Below are 16,398 nucleotides of genomic sequence, written 5' to 3'. Positions count from 1 at the left end.
GGTGCGTACAGTGTGCTGTGGTGGAAATTTTGTTTCTAGTAATCCCATATTTTTGCTAAACTTGTAGAAAACAAAAACACAATTTGAGTGCTTGGGATGATGGATTACGAAGAATATTGAAATTCTGTGAAAGTTTCAAATTGCAGCATATTGAATTTTCACCCTAGTCCAGCAGCTCTGCTGCTCACATAAATACAGATGAATGGAGACCCCATTTGGGAAGACCCCTGGCCAGCGGTCAGAGCTGACACAGGCCATGCAGGTGTATCAGCAGTATGGTGAGGAAACAGACATCCTACAAAAAAATATCCGAGCGGTGTGGGGCGGAGCCAACCTGTTTCCCACCCCAGTGGAACAGTGTAGGCTGCGGGATTCAGCACAGGCGGACAGAGGGAATGGCCTCATCAACCAGTGGAAAGGAACCATTCTGGACTGGGTGCCTGTAAGTCCTTCTTTGCATCTTGTAAAACGCGATGGATTTGACTGTGTTTAGGTACTAGAGCTTAATAAAGATGAGTTTCTGCACCCGAAGTCCTCCCCGATAGGGAGGACAATTGTCACATTTCAGATCAGTGATGCCCACCTAGCCGACACGATTGGCAAAGCAGGGGAGCAGGTGTTTGAGACCGAGGATGGTTCTAAAGATGAGTGGAGGGGAATGTTCTTAGCACGCACCCCTATAACGAACGCATGGCTTTTCATCATCTAGAAAGAGACCCTGTCTTGTACGTGTACCAGCTCTTAGGCGATTATAAAGAAGGCGACTTTCACATTATGTCCGAGTCTAACGATTCACCTCCGGCAGAAAGGGAACTGGGAGAAGTTGTAGACAGCCCTGTGGGCAAACAAGTGGAACAGGCCAAAGAGGATGGCTCTGAAAGGACTGGCATGGACATTCATCAAGCAGGAGCCACACCATCTGTCTAGGTCATGATGATGGCTTCCATATTTATGCCTACGATTTGGTGAAAACATTCTGATGTCATAAACTGCCAAATTAGTGGCAATATTACACGTATAATTTGTAGACACAAAGACTTGATTGCTTTCCAGTTTAACGAAAACTTAAATGTCCCTAAGAACACAAATCTCTGCCAGCAGAACTGGTTTTGTTTCGAATAGTACAGATTTATGTGAACACAACGCATTTTGTGTAAGGAACTCCTTCCCTCTTAAAAGAAGTCTGTCTGTTTGGAAGGGAGTTGCAGGCAAGTCTGGTAAAAGCCCTGGCGGCTCAGACAGTAAAAAATCTGCCTGCAATTCAGGAGACAAGGGTTCCATCCCTGGGTTGGGAAGATCCCTTGCAGAAGGGAATGGCTACTGACTTTAGTATTCTTGCTGGAGAATTCCATAGACAGAGGAACCTGGTGGGTCAGAGTCCACGCATTGCAAAAAGTTAGACATAGTCGAGCAACTAACACACTGGTAAAAGTTAAGCTAATATCATAGTATTTAAAACTGTAATAGATTTTATCCACTTTCCCCTTCATTCTTAACACTTTTATTCTGCTGCCATAACACAAGCATGTTTTTGTATTTTTGTTATTGAAAGGTTGTGGCCATGAGCTACAAATGATGCCGGGGGCCGGGATGCTTGGCCTCCAGAGGAGAGAATTTCGATCTGGGGCCAGCGACCAGGCTTGACGACTTGGAGCTTTTGTGTAGCAGTTTTATTCAAGTATAAAAGAGATAAGAGAAAGCTTCTGACAGAGACACCAGAAGGGGGCAGCAGAGTACCCCTTTGCCAGCTTTACAGGGCATCTTCTACTCCTTAGCAAGCTGTTGATCGTAGATGAAAGAAACACCTCTAGGCTGAGAGAGCTGCACCCCACAACATACGTATCTGCACAAGGGGAGTCATCTCTGGCGGAGAGGTCTCCGGGAGACATGTATTGTATAAGTCTTGAAGGAAAACAGACCTCCAAACAAGAGACATAGTTTCATTAACATACCTTAAGGAAAACATTCCCCTGAGTAAGATGTATTGTTTGGTAGGGCAATTAGCAGCTCAAGGTTGGAAAAAAGTTACTTTCAGGCAGAGCCACTGTTGTCATAGCAACACAGAATTAAAGGAGCCTCCCACAGCGGCTAAAGCAGGAGCAAAGTAATGTAGAACAAAAAAAAATGTCTGCTGTTTGCCATTTGTCTCCTCCTGGACTTGGGGACCTCTGGCCTCCCAGGGGAGATCGGCTTAGCCGTTAACCGTCTCATTACTGCCTTTTATTTGATATATATATATATATATATATGTATGTATATCTACCTACCTACCTATCTATATTAGTGTGTATATATACATATACATACTATATATATGTACACACACACACACACACGCACACTTCACTGGCAGTCCTTTCTTTGTGGTTGGGGTGGGGGTTAAATAATTTTCTCCAGTTTAACAGAAGTGTTTGACCCAAGTCATTTATATTTAGTGCATTATTGCTGTTTATTTAAAATTAAATTTGGGGACAGGAAGCACATGAGGACATTCAGCTTGTTTTAAAATTCAGAAATCCAGAGCATCATTTCAATCTGGAGGCTTAAAACTAAATTCAAGCATGAATCACTTGTGAACAGTTAATGACCCATATTAGAATTTACAAACAATTGGAAATTTGGGTAAAAGTCTGCCTTTCATGCTAAGTTTTGCCCATTTTTTATTATAAATACTTTTTCTAAAGCAAAGCCCAGGTTCTCGGTCCACACTGGGTAATGCAGGTGTATTTTGGATGGCACATATGGTCCATTATTTGTACAAATTAGTAACTGGATTTCAGTACATGGATTTAAAAGTCAATAGTATATCCGTGGTTTATGAGTATTTGGTAAGTTCCTGGAAGAACATGATACTTTTAAATTAGAAATGTAAATTTAAGAGTGGCACTGTTGCCTTTTAACAAGTTCTCTGGAATATCTTTATTTCTATTGCTGTTGTTACTGGTCTATGATTATGGTTAGAAGGCTTTGCCCCGTCAGCTTTCCGCCTCAGAGAATTGTCAAGACGATTAACAGCTGAAATTCCCGACGCCCTTCATGATGCTGTACGTTCTTGATCACGGTGCGCTGTCGACGTGGATTCATTCCATTCGGTGAGTCCTGCCACGTCAGGCTCAGTCACCTGCATTGGCTTGTGGGTGTGACCGATGATACCCGTTAGCCTGCGTAACCTTCCCTGCAAGTTTGTTGAAACTACAATAGAGCTGCAAAAGTGGTTCATTTAGCAGCAAAACATCAGCCTATCACTTTGTTTTGGAGGATCCCTGACAGTTTGAAAGCTAGGAGAAAAATGGTTTGTGAAACCAGTCCTGAAAATCTTACCTAATATTTGGGCAGACAGCACAGAGGTGTGTGCCGGCGATCAAGCACCCAGTCTGGGCGACCTCTCTCATGGCTTTCCCTGACGTTAGAGATGATGCAGTTTCAAGGCTGGGCTCTGTGTGGTTTGCGTGATGTCCATTTTTGCCTTCAGGGAGGCTGTGCCTCGTGCTGGTGGAAGGTAGCCTTGTGCAGCGTGTAGATGCAGCTGTCACGAGTGTCACAAATACAAGTGTCACACTACAGATCCGTCGTCTTTCTGCTGGGGGCTCTTGTAAGAGTTTCTGCATGTGCATCTCAAGGCTGAGCCTAGCTCCGCGAGCCAAAGTGGACACGAATGGCCCGGAGAGTAAGTTGTCCAGCGTGCACTGCGGGAGCAAGGCGCAGTGACTGTAGGCTGAAAGACAAAGTCCTTTGGAGGTATCCTGAGGGTTGGGCCAGTTGAAACTTTTCTTGTGTTACTTAATGACTTGCATTGTGATTGTTCTGCAGGTACCTTTAGTAGCTTTTAACACCAAATCATCTGCCACTCTCCAGATGAGTGTGGCATGTAATTTATTATCATCATTTTAATCATTGTCCTATTTATTGCCTTTAGGGTTGAAGGAAGGGGAAAGGTTTTTTGTTGTTGTTTTTCCTATTTTTCCCCATTCTTTTCCTTTTGTGGCTTAAACCACACTTCTTGACCCATGACTAACTCTGCTCCTAGCTGAGAATTTCAGGCTTCGTTTAGGCTCATGTTTCTGATCTGCATGCATTGTTCGCACTTTCCTGGCGTCGGAATGTTGGTTCTTTGTTCTAGGAATACAACATTAATTTCCAAAATTATCATGGGACTTGTGGCAACACAAGACATGAATCTCTGTATAAAATGTATTGGCCTTTCTCATTGATCTGCTGTAGTATTATTGTGTGTGTGTGTGTGTGTGTGTGTGTGTGTGTGTGTGATGTCAGGCTGCCATGTAAAGCTTCCAAGGAAGACTTTAAAAGTAGACCATCCTTTTTTGCATTCTCTATTCTAAATCGAATGTTCAGTGTAACTAACTAAATTTGCATGTTAAATATATTTAGCTTTCTTGGTTTCTATGTTTTTGGGCTTCCCTGGTAGCTCAGATGGTAAAGAATCTGCTTGCAGTGCAGGAGACCTGGGTTTGATTCCTGGGTTGGGAAGATCCCCTGGAGAAGGGAATGGCAACCCACTCAGCGTTCCTGCCTAGAGAATCCCCATGGACAGAGGAGCCTGGTGGGCTACAGTCCATGGGGTCACAAAGAGTTGGACATGACTGAAGCAACCTAGCACACACACCCATCCAAACGTCCTAGAGAAGGAAATGGCAACCCACTCCAGTATTCTTGCCTGGAGAACCCCATGGACAGAGGAACCTGGTGGGCTATAGTTCGTGGGGTCGCCAAAGAGTCACTAAACAATGACAACAACTTTCAAAGCTAGGAGTCTCTGGTCCATGACTAAAATATTTCAAATGGGAATATCTTTTCTTATAATTATATTTAACAATGTACTAGTCAAATTTTTATTTATGTTCCAGTAACTTTGCCCTCTTCTCATTGAGAGGTCTCCCCTACTCTATATGCAAATGGTTCTTCCACAGTGCCAGGTGTATTTGACTTCTCAAGGGAGAGGTTGCCTAAATTTCATTTGGGTCTACCTGGGCTTGATGCTTAAGGAATAAAAAATTAAGGAGAGAATGATATTGTTTTTTGAAGATTCCTCTTTCAGTTCAGGTACCCTACTCTGCTCAATGGTCAAGAAATATGGGTTTAAAATTTAGCAATATCCATGACAAGGAATGGAAAATATCATCATATGATCCCTCTAATTGGCCATCGCTTAAACCAAAATACTCTCCTTTTCCTCTCCAATGAAGCCACAGATGCTTCGCTACTGTTGGTTTGAGACTGTTTCCATTTAGTTTGAACTTGGGTCTTCCCTTTCCAGGTTGAGAGGTAGGAAAAAAAAATATTTCCTTTTCTTAATTTTTCAAGACAGATGGACTACTACCTAGTCATAATGCCAACTCACACCACTGATTTATGCAGGAGATGATAAACCCTACCCTTGTTGATTTTTAGTGCAAAAATCATATGGAATCAAAAAGTGCCGACTCAGCTTTGGACTCCAGGAATTTGTAGGAGGGCTTGCAGCACTTGCAGGGTAAAGAGAAAGGAGAGGTGAGTAAACTTGATGAAAGAAGTCTAAGTACTCTTTCATTACGCTCATTTTTGGTTATTTTAGGATACATTTCTGATAGGAAAAAATATGAAAAATATAATACATATCTTAAAATACACTAAGTATTTTTATATTTAAAGGTATTTCATTGTTTCTTAGAATTTTTTTGTAAGGCTTTCTTTAAAAAATCCAGTGTACATTATCATCAATGCTTTTTAAAAAATATATAGTTATTTATTTTAATTGGGGGATAATTACAGTATTCTGGTGCTTTTTGCCGTACATCAGTGTTTTGTTATTATCATTTTCTTCATAGCAATATGAAGAAAATTCTTCATATTCTTCATGATATTAGGGTGTAGTTAAACACTGTTTAATTCAATAAGAATTTTTCACTTAACTTTGAAAACTGAAAAATGAATATCATAAAGTGAAAATTTATTTTCCACTTTAAACACAATGCTTTTTTTTTTAATGCTCTAATTGGTGAAATAGACACCACAGAATAATTTGGATTTCTCCAGACATTTTTTCATGTGTCTCTTGTGTTTGTTATATAAATATTAAACCGGTTCTTTCAGGACCTAGTAATAGTCACTCTCAGAATATCAACTCTTTCAATATTTGAAGTCAATGGGAACTCTAGCTAATGGGGCAAATCCATTGCCTGGAGGTTGCATATAGTCTTATCCTAAAACTAAATTTAAATACTCTGTTATGTTTCCAAGTATTAAGCAGTTTTTATTAAAACAAATATTCTTATCCACTGAAGCAGACAAAAATATTGAGTCTGAGTGAGGAAACAAAGCCCTAATCAATCAAAACAGGACAACTTTTCAGACAAAAATGATACTTTCAGTCTCCTTTTTAAAAACATATTTTGATGTAAAATTATACAAATATAAATGCAAGTATAGTATTTACTTGCAAAAATCACAGTGAGATTCTGTGGTATTTAAGTGTATTGCCATTCATCATTATTTATTCATTGTAGTGAAACATCAATTACTTGCTTTCTAGCTTACATTTTTCTCTCTCTTACTAATAGCTGATTTTTTTTTCCAGGAAATCACCCGCTTCCTGTTTCAGCTCTTTGCTTCAAGTTGGGACTCTTTCTCCAGCTTCAGAAACAAATCAAATGGCCCAGACTTCAGCCAATTAGTACATAGCATTCCTATGGTGCAGTGATTGGTCAGGGATGGTCATGTAATACCCAGTTAAATGTAAGTATGCTTTCTGCATCTGCTGGGATAGACTCTGCTTTTTGTATTGGGTGTAAACCTCAGAGGATTAGTGACTATTGTTGCTGCTGTCATTTTGCAAACATATGGAAAATGGAACCAACTTCAAGGTAGCCTATCCAGAGAAACAGAGATGAAGAAATTGGTATCACTGCTTGAGTCATTTGTAGCCTTGAATGAAAGACAAACCTGGATGTCTATCTCTGGACTCCTTAAGTATTTGATACAATAAATCCTCTTCTCCTTTTTTTTGTGGGGACTTATGTTGTTATCAGAGACATCACTTTACCAACAAAGGTCCATCTAGTCAAGGCTATGGTTTTTCCAGTGGTCATGTATGGATGTGAGAGTTGGACTATAAAGAAAGCTGAGCACAGAATAATTGATGCTTTTGAACTGTGGTGTTGGAGAAGACTCTTGAGAGTCCCTTGGACTGCAAGGAGATCCAAACAGTCCATCCTAAAGGAAATCAGTCCTGGGTGTTCATTGGAAGGACTGATGCTGAAGCTGAAACTCCAATACTTTGGCCACCTGATGCCAAGAGCTGACTCATTGGAAAAGACCCTGATGCTGGGAAAGATTGAAAGCAGGAGGAGACGGGGATGACAGAAGGGTGAGATGGTTGGATGGCATCACTGACGTGATGGACATGAGTTTGAGTAAGCTCTGGGAGTTGGTGATGGACAGGGAGGCCTGGAGTGTGGCAGTCCATGGGGTTACAGAGTTGGACATGACTAAGCGACTGAACTGAGCTGATGTTGTTTTCAGCAGCAGAAATAATTCTAACTGATACATTTATGAAAATTAACGGCACGTTTCTTGGCCCTGGGGGAACAGAGGGATATAAAACACTTTTTCTAACTTTAAGGAGCTCAGTTCTTAAAGAAACACACACACACAGAGGTTATTGCAATGTATGAGAGTTATTCATGGTGTGATAAAGAATTCCAAGTTGAGGAGGAAGCAGGCTAGAGAAATGATCTCCAGAAAAGTGATACTTGAAATAATTTTTCAGGGAAATGCACATTTAAATAAAATTAGCCTGGGATTTCTTTGTAAGTTTCAGTTCCTCCAAAAGCTGATTCTGACACCAAACTTTTTGGGTATAGGTAATTTATTTGAGAGATAATTCCAAGAAGAGCAAGAGAGTGGGGAAAAATGAGACCAGAACGGGAGAAAAAGCGATGAAGAGTGCATTGACTCAATCAGTATTTCTCCTGTAGTACTGGAGAAAACCCTCAGGGACATGCTATCGGTGTCCTGGGATCCAGCTGGAGGGAAACTGAAATACGCCCAGAGGTTATGGGGCAGAGCGTCAGTCTGTATCTGCTACAATTCCCATGTTCTGTGGGAAGACGTATCTCCTCCCAGCTCTTTCTGTGAATTCCCATACATCTATATTCTCACTGTGTTGATTGGCTCTGAGCTTCTAGTGAATTATCTCATTGTAGCTGTTTTCTTCCTTCTGCTTGTGCCAACCTCATGTGGATCTCAGCCATTTATCTCTGATTTCCTCTGCAAACTTAAAGAAGATGTTTTTCCAGGGTGTGTTTTGATGGATACATATGGGCAGCACAAGCTTTAGAAGATGAGGGTATTGGGAGAGTTTTTATCCATGAAAAAAATATATTTTAAAATTTAGTATTACACAGTCTTGGTCTAGAAAATCTGAGGTCCCTATCCTGGGCTGTGTTCCTCAGGCATAGAGCCCAAGACAGGGATTCTTGTGGCTTCAATGAAGTCTGTAAGGGAATGAAGAAAGCAGGATAGGAAAAGCGGAAAAGCTAGGGAAACCATGGATCCTAGAGGGAGCTCTGGAATGAAAATAGCACCACAGTATTCTCCTTGCTAGAGACCAAGGACGGCTTTTTATGCCTTTGCATTAGCCAGTCATTGACTGCAGGCTACCTCTCAGGCATTTCTGAACTAAGAGCTTCTGTTGTTAACAGGCATTTTTCATGAGAAAGGTGCGGCTGTGAGCTGTTGGCATCCAGTGCTCAGAGAAGCCGGGGGGTGGGTGTACCCACACTTGTTTGTCAAAGAGGATGTTGCAGTGACAAAAATCCCTACTATGGACACTTTGGTATGACGAGTTCTCACTGGCTAGACTCCTCCAGAGGCTTGGGCCTTCTGCAACAGAGCTTATCTCCACTTTTTTTCTCTCAAGACTCTTTTGCTTCTTCAAGTCCTGGCCAGTTCTATGATTTTTTTAATTTTATTTTTTATTGGAGTTTAGTCGTTTCACAAAGTTGTATTACTTTCTGCTGTACAGCAAACTGAATCAGCTCTGTGTGTACATATATTGTCTCCTCATCACCAGAGCATTGAATTGAGTTTCTTGTGGTATACAGTAGGTTCTTATTATTTATATATTTTATACCTAAAGGTGTATATATATCAATCCCAACCTCCCAATTCACCCCACCAACCCCCTGATTTTCCCCTTGATGTCCATACATTTGTTCTTGAAATACAAATTGACTTTTGACATGATATAAAACAATTCATTCTCAATATCCCTTGAAAAAGAACTTCCTTTGCCTGTCCTGAGTTAAATGAAGAACTCCTCACTCAAGTTATTCTGGTTCTTGTTTAGCTTCACGGAAAAGTCCATAGACACCTTGGAATTTTAGCCTCCACTCTCCTTTATCCATTTCTGAATGTGGAGACAGAGTTTATCACGGAAACAAATGCCAGCATTAACAGAAAAGTTTATAGTCAGTTTGCTTTTAAACAGCAATGATTTTATCTTTGTAGAAGATGAATATCAACTAGTTGAGGAGGTAAGTTTGCTTTTGGTGAAAAAAGCAGCATATGTAACATGCAGAGAACTGAACTTGGCAGGCTTAGGAAACCTGCAATATTTAAATTGGATTGGAATTCAAATTGTGCAAGGATCTAGCAACCAAGTGAAATGAGACGCAGAGGGAAGTAGGTAGGGGTCATAGGTTTAATGGGTTCATATGTGATATTTCTGGAGAAGGAAATGGCAACTCACTCCAGTATTCTTGCCTGGAGAATTCCATGGACAGAGGAGCCTGGTGGGCAACAGGCCATAGGGTCGCACAGAGTCAGACATGACTGAGCAACTATCCCTCATGTGATATCAAGGAGTACAGACTTTACCCTGAAGAAATGCTATGCTTATTCAGCTCAGCATTTAAGAAAGACTGTTCTCTCTCTCCCCTGAGGAGTTTGGACTTGAGAAAGGCAACAAAGGAATAGGGACATCAGTTACGTTGTTTTCCTACAAAAACATGAACAATGATGCTGTTTCTGAACTAACATTATGACAATATGATACAGGGAATGGTAAGTTTAGATGACATATGAAAAGTAAAAAAGACAGGACCAGATCATGAATAGGCTCAAATAAGGGCAGTGAGTACTCAGGAGAGATTACCAGCTTTGGGACTTACATAATATTCTCTCATCCCCTATTCTGGTTATCTCTATGCTCTCAATAAAACAAAAATGGTATTATGCTCTACATATTGTTTTATAACCTTTGATAGAATAAACATCTTTCTTTATAGTAAATATGGTATAAAATATTAATTTCAATAACTGCTTAGTGTTTTATTATACAGATGTTAAATGATTTATTTCGTCTCCTATTGTTTATTGTCTAAATATTATAAACCAAGCAGTTAAATATCTTTAAAGCCAACATTTGTTTATGTTCTTAATTATTATTCTAGGATGTTCCTAGAAAAAAATTACTGATTTTTTTTAAGACTGCTGATAAATATGGCCAAGTTGTTCTCCAGGTTTATGTACCAAAGTATTCACAAAACCACCTACCCTATGATTTAAAGTGTCATGGAAGTTGTACTCTGTGACTGGGACTTTCATAGAATAAGGTAAGTTCCAGTTGCATAAATTTAAATGTTTTAATGGCTACTTTTACTTTAGCCTAATTTCTATGGAGATATTTGGGGAACTTAGGGATTTTTATTTGTGGTAAGGAATATAGCCATTTTTTGGCTTGTATACAGTTTCATCTTCCTTTTGGAAAAATAGAAAATAATCTAAAAAAAGTCAGCTTCAAGGACTTCCCTGGTGGTGCGGTAGATAAGAACCTCCCTGTCAGTGCAGGGGACCACTGGTCCAAGAAGATTCCACATGCCTCGGAGCAACTAAGTCTGTGCACCACAGCTACTGCGCCTGCAAATTGCAACTGCTGAGCCCGTGAGCCACAACGACTGAGGCCCATGCCTAGAGCCTGTGCTCCTCAAGAGAAGTCAGCAAAGTGAGAAGCCCGTGAGCCTCGTGGAGGGGCAGCCCCCAATCCCTGTAACTAGAGAAAGCCCACACGGAGCCATGAAGACTCAGCATCATCAAAAACAAACAAATAAATACATAAAATTAAAATAATCAACTTCAAAATTCACGTGTATGGTATTTATCAGTTGATAATTAGTAAATTTGTTTATATGCCTATTAAGTCAATAAATGTTTATTAAAAGGTCATACTTATTCTAGATAATGTGAATAAAACCTCTTCCCTAATTCAGATTCACCCAGTGATCATGATGATAACAAAGACGATCATCACAAGATCTGATATTTATATGGTGTTTCCTAAGGGTCAAGCGCTATTCTCTTAGCAACTCTGTGAAACACTTAATATTATTATTTTCATGAAGCAGACAAAAAGGAAATGAGAAATGAGATACATCAATGAAACAGAGTGAGCTTTGTGCTCTAAGTCACTAGGTGCACTGGGAGTTCACTGAAGGGGCTTCCAAATAGTCTTGCAGGGGTGGGTCTTCTCAAAGGCTTCCTGGAGGAGTCAATGTGTACATTGAGACACTAAAGCTGCAGAAAAGTTAGCTTATATGCTCCTTATGTATGTGTGTATGTATTTATATCCATGAGTGTGGACTTTTTAATTTTGCAAGTATTACAGGAAGCAGGGAACCAATATTTACTGATCATGCCTCTTGTCTGATACTACAGCTTCACACCCTCCATTTGTAAAATATGAAGACGCCTGCTTTGCAAACCTGTTGGGAGACCATCGTGAATGAAGCGTCTAGTCCTTGGTGAGTTTGGTGATGGCAACCGGGACCCCAGTGGTTTTGTCCTTTGACTCTCCTATTTTACACATGAAGGGACTGAAGCTTGGCCAAGCAAAGGGACCTTGCTGAAGGTCACCCAGGGAATAACACTGACAAGATTCCAATCCAGGCTCTCCTGAATTGTCTCTCAGCATGTACCCCTCCTCTGCCCATCACAGGGATAAACCAGGATAGACGGCAAAGAAACTGGCCGTAGGAGGCTCAGGAAACATGAACAGCGCTGGATTTGTTCTCCATCCGAAATCTCAGTGACTGCCACAATCTTTTTAAATTCTTCTGAGTGGAAGATCTTCAGCCAGCCTCCTCCTTGGATTCTTTTCTCCAGTAGAAGGCAATGAGACAGCTAGAGCCACGGAAGTGCCCCAAGCTGTCAAAGTTTTTATTTTTTAAAAACACTTCAGCACCTCAGTTCAGTTCAGTTCAGTCACTCAGTCGTGTCCAACTCTTTGTGACCCCATGGACTGCATGCCAGGCCTCCCTGTCCATCACCAACTCCCGGACTTTACCCAAACTCACGTCCATCACTTCAGTGATGCCACCCAACTATCTCATCCTCTGTCGTCCCCTTCTCCTCATATAAACTTTAAGTAGTGTCCACCATGAGCAAATGTTGCCTTTTTCTGTGGCATGGGGTAGATAGAATGACTCTTGATACTCCTTTCTAACAGTTTTTTATTCATTATTTCCACTCACATTTTGTATTCAATCCTCTGATATCTGCATTCTTGCATATCATGCTACAAAAAGAATATAAGTAAAGCTTGCCAATGACTTTCTAGTAGAAAAGTTCAATGTTTTGTTATTTTATTATTTAGTATCATACAGGAAAACCTTTCAATATTCCTTTCCTTTTCAAAGCCTATACTATCCATCTAATCATCTAACCCAGAAATCTGGAAACCGTCCCATGAACTTCGTTTCCCTCACCCATCTCATCTATAAACTCTTGTCTTCTCCCCTGACCTTTACTTTCCCACATTTCCTACTGGACAAACATGTGGATCCTGTTTGGTAGTAATTTCTCAGCCAATCTCATCTGGCTATAACAAGCTTCATGCCTTTCTTACTGATAAGGTTTAGAGTTAAGACTGATACTCAAGATTTTGGGACAAATCACATGACTGATGTATTTCCATATTGTTTTGAAAAGCTTTATTTACCCTGGCTTCACCTACAAACTGATGACTTAGAGATAAACCACATATCCAAGTTGCATTGACTCCTCCTGTGTTGATAGATCTTGTTGGTTCCCTGGCTTATAGGAACATTTGGGTTGTAATCCTTTCTCCAGGCCATGAACAGCATCTATTTAACTTTGGGATAGATATTTAAGCTCTGGAAGGGTTAATTTTCTCCTATGTAAATTTGGGATAATAATAGTAACTATTTCATAAGATGGTTTTGAATATTACATGAGCTAATGAACATAAAACATCTAGTTTAGTGTCAGGCATGGTACAGTTCCTTAAACTGTTACATGCAGTTCCTCAAACCATTACACAGTTATTATTGTCATTATAATTACTACTACTCTATTTGCCTGGGAGCCCTTTTCTGAACCTCATTTTTCTAACCCTTGTGATATTTTGGTTTCATTCACCAACAGTCCACATTTCTTAGCTTGGCCAAGTGACTGTCCAATGTCCACCCAAATTTTCTTTCTCACAGAATGAGTGACTACTTGGCTTTGGCATATTGCATGCACAATCGTATTTCCACTAAATACGATTTGGAGGACAGAGGAGTGAACTATTTCTTCAGTAAGAAGGAAACAGAGAAAAACCTGGGTGGAATCTGAGCTTGAGGTCACAGGAGTATAGAGACAATTCCAGGGATGAGTAGCAGCGTGAGTGAGACGTTGGTGGCACAGAAATGAAATGACAAGTTGTGGCCCCGATTCCTGAATTTCTACAGTTTGATCATACTTGAGTATGTCAGTTCCTACTGAAATTAGTACTGTTGGAGCAGGGCATGCTTCTTGTCTACTTCCTACCTGATTTCAGACTAAATTGAACTCAGAGATAAGATTAAAACCTGTCCAGCTTCACTCAGCTCTTGTGACCATCTATCTACCCAATTAAAGGGGCAACATGAAACTGGGAAACATGCTCTTTGCTTTGTTCTTTTCTAATTCGTCATTTATTGATTCGTATTTGTCGTAGATCGAGGTGCTTTACAATCCAGTAAACATGACAACAGAACTCTCAGATAAATACAGTCAACAAGCTACAGAACCAACAACAACAACAGAACTGGGAGGAAGCAACATTATGTCAAATTTCAAAGATGCTGAGAAGTATCTCAGCATAATTGGCAGTATCCCAAATGTAATTCCAACTGGAGACCAGACGGGCAAAGATACACAGGCACAACAACCCCAAATGGGCAGATTTGTAGAGGGTGAATGACTATATAAAATAAAATTTCACAACCAAGAATGAAGGCCATTAAAGATGCTATGACACCCTAGTGATCACAGAACTAGTGGAATAACTTCACACAGATATTACCTTGTAATGACGAGGAAACCAATCTCACTTGGATTTTAAACTCACAAAAAGAGGCCAGAAAGCCAACTGTGTGTTTTTTCAGGTTAGGTCTTGAAGGAGAAGGAGAGCCAGGAATGAGCATGCCTCGTGATGCCCTTTTCCACGTGGCGTCCTGACGGTGCTACATATGGAATCTCAGCTCTCAAGAGATGTTCTGGCGTCTTTCTCTGCCCTTTGTTCTTATTGGCTAAGCATCTTATAAAACTTCCTATCTATGTCTGCATGGTTTTGTTCTTGCATCATTGTTAGCATCTCTCTTATTTTAGGGAGCTATAGAGTGGTACCTGGTATAATGGAGAAAGTAATGATCTGTAATGGAAAAGATAGGAATCTCATTCTGGTTCAGACTGAGTACTTCGTTTCTCAGGTCAGAACTGGCAGACTATAGCTTGTGGCCAAGTCTGGCCTGCTTCCAGTTTTTATTCCACTTTTGAGCTAAGAATGGATCATACATTTTAATCTGCTTTTTAAAAATATCAAAAGAAGAATAATAAAGCATGACATATAAATTATATAGAATTCAAATTTTCAGGATTCATTAATAAAGTTTTATTGAAACTCAGTATAGTTACATGTTTCCATATTGTCTATGATTGCTTTCATGAAACAATGGCAAAGTTGAATATTTGTGATAAAGACAGTATCCTCTCTCTCAATCAAGATGAAAGCCAAAGAAGAAATATTTACTATCTGGCTCTGAATTTACAGAAGAAGTTTGCTGACTTCTGTCTTGGATCTTCAGATTCCTTCATAAGATATATACTTAGACAAGCATTTCAAGAATGTTATCTTCTCCTTTCTCTTATGAAAAAAGAATTGACTTTAAAAAGTATAAAGCCTGTTTAAAACACTGTTTAACATGCAAGCCACAATGTAGCTAAGCTGTAAAAAAAACTCAATTGTATATTATTTTCAAAGTCTAATCATCATCATCTACAGAGGAAGTTTGTTGACTTCTGTCTGGGTCTTCAGATTCCTTCATAAGCTACATACAAGAATGTTATCTTCTCCTTTCTCTTATGAAAAAAGAATTGACTTTAAAAAGTATAAATACAAGCCACAATGTAGCTAAGCTGTAAAAAAAAAACTCAGTTGTATATTATTTTCAAAGTCTCATCGTCATCATCTGTTATAGGGCTTGCTCTAATAAAATAAGTAACAGTAACAGTGGAACAGGTGTCCTCACACCTTGCCTGCACAGTAATCCATCTGAAAAGGAATCTTTGGAAGCTTGCCTATTGGAGTAGTAATATTTGTCTTGACAGCCTTAGTCAATTTTAATCTTTGACTAAACATTAGAATAGTAATCTCTGAATGATTGAACAAGTCACCATTCTCCAGATCAAACCCAGGTCTCCTATATTGCAGGCGGATTCTTTACCATCTGAGCTACCAGGGAAGCCCAAGAATACTGGATTGGATAGCCTATCCCTTCTCCAGGGGATCTTACCTATCCAGGAATTTAACTGGGGTCTTCTGCATTGCAGGCAGATTCTTTACCAGCTGAGCTACCAGGGAAGTCCCATTCTCTGATATAAACACAATTGAATCACATGATTTTTTTTCTTAAATGGGAAATGTAGAAACAAAGTAAAATAATTAGAAATAAGAACCAAGGCAAAATGTAGGATGCAATGTCTGTATCTCTACTAAGGAAATGAGTTTATCTATCTGTCTTCATTGGACTGAGATTACTTCTAAAAACCTTCACAATTCCTTTCTGACTCTCCAACGCCTTTTACAGCGCCTGTGTGTGAAAGTCACTCAGTCATGTCCTACTTTCAGTGACCCCTTGGACTGTAGCCTACCAGGCTCCTCTGTTCATGGAATTCTCCAGGCAAGAATACTGGCGTGGGTTGCCATTTCCTTCTCCAGAGGAACTTCCCCACTCGGGGATTGAACCTGTGTGTCCTGCACTGCAGGCAGATTCTTTACCATCTGAGCCACCAGGGAATTTCAGTGAGTAAATAAAAAAAGGAAAGAAAAGAAGGAAGAAAAATTATGTAGTGATAAAA

At 39.9% G+C, this 16,398-nt stretch overlaps 1 pseudogene; it reads left to right on the top strand.

The window, feature by feature from the left end:
• The first annotated feature begins 202 nt into the window (after positions 1-202).
• Positions 203-980, top strand: LOC145509428 (spindlin-1 pseudogene; annotated as a pseudogene).
• Positions 981-16,398: the final 15,418 nt, after the last annotated feature.

This window comes from Giraffa tippelskirchi, chromosome 6 (genome assembly GCF_054371585.1).
Source record: "Giraffa tippelskirchi isolate mGirTip1 chromosome 6, T2T-mGirTip1v1.2.pri, whole genome shotgun sequence".
In the NCBI taxonomy this organism is placed as follows: Eukaryota; Metazoa; Chordata; class Mammalia; order Artiodactyla; family Giraffidae; genus Giraffa; species Giraffa tippelskirchi.
This window is presented reverse-complemented; position numbering and strand designations above follow the sequence as displayed.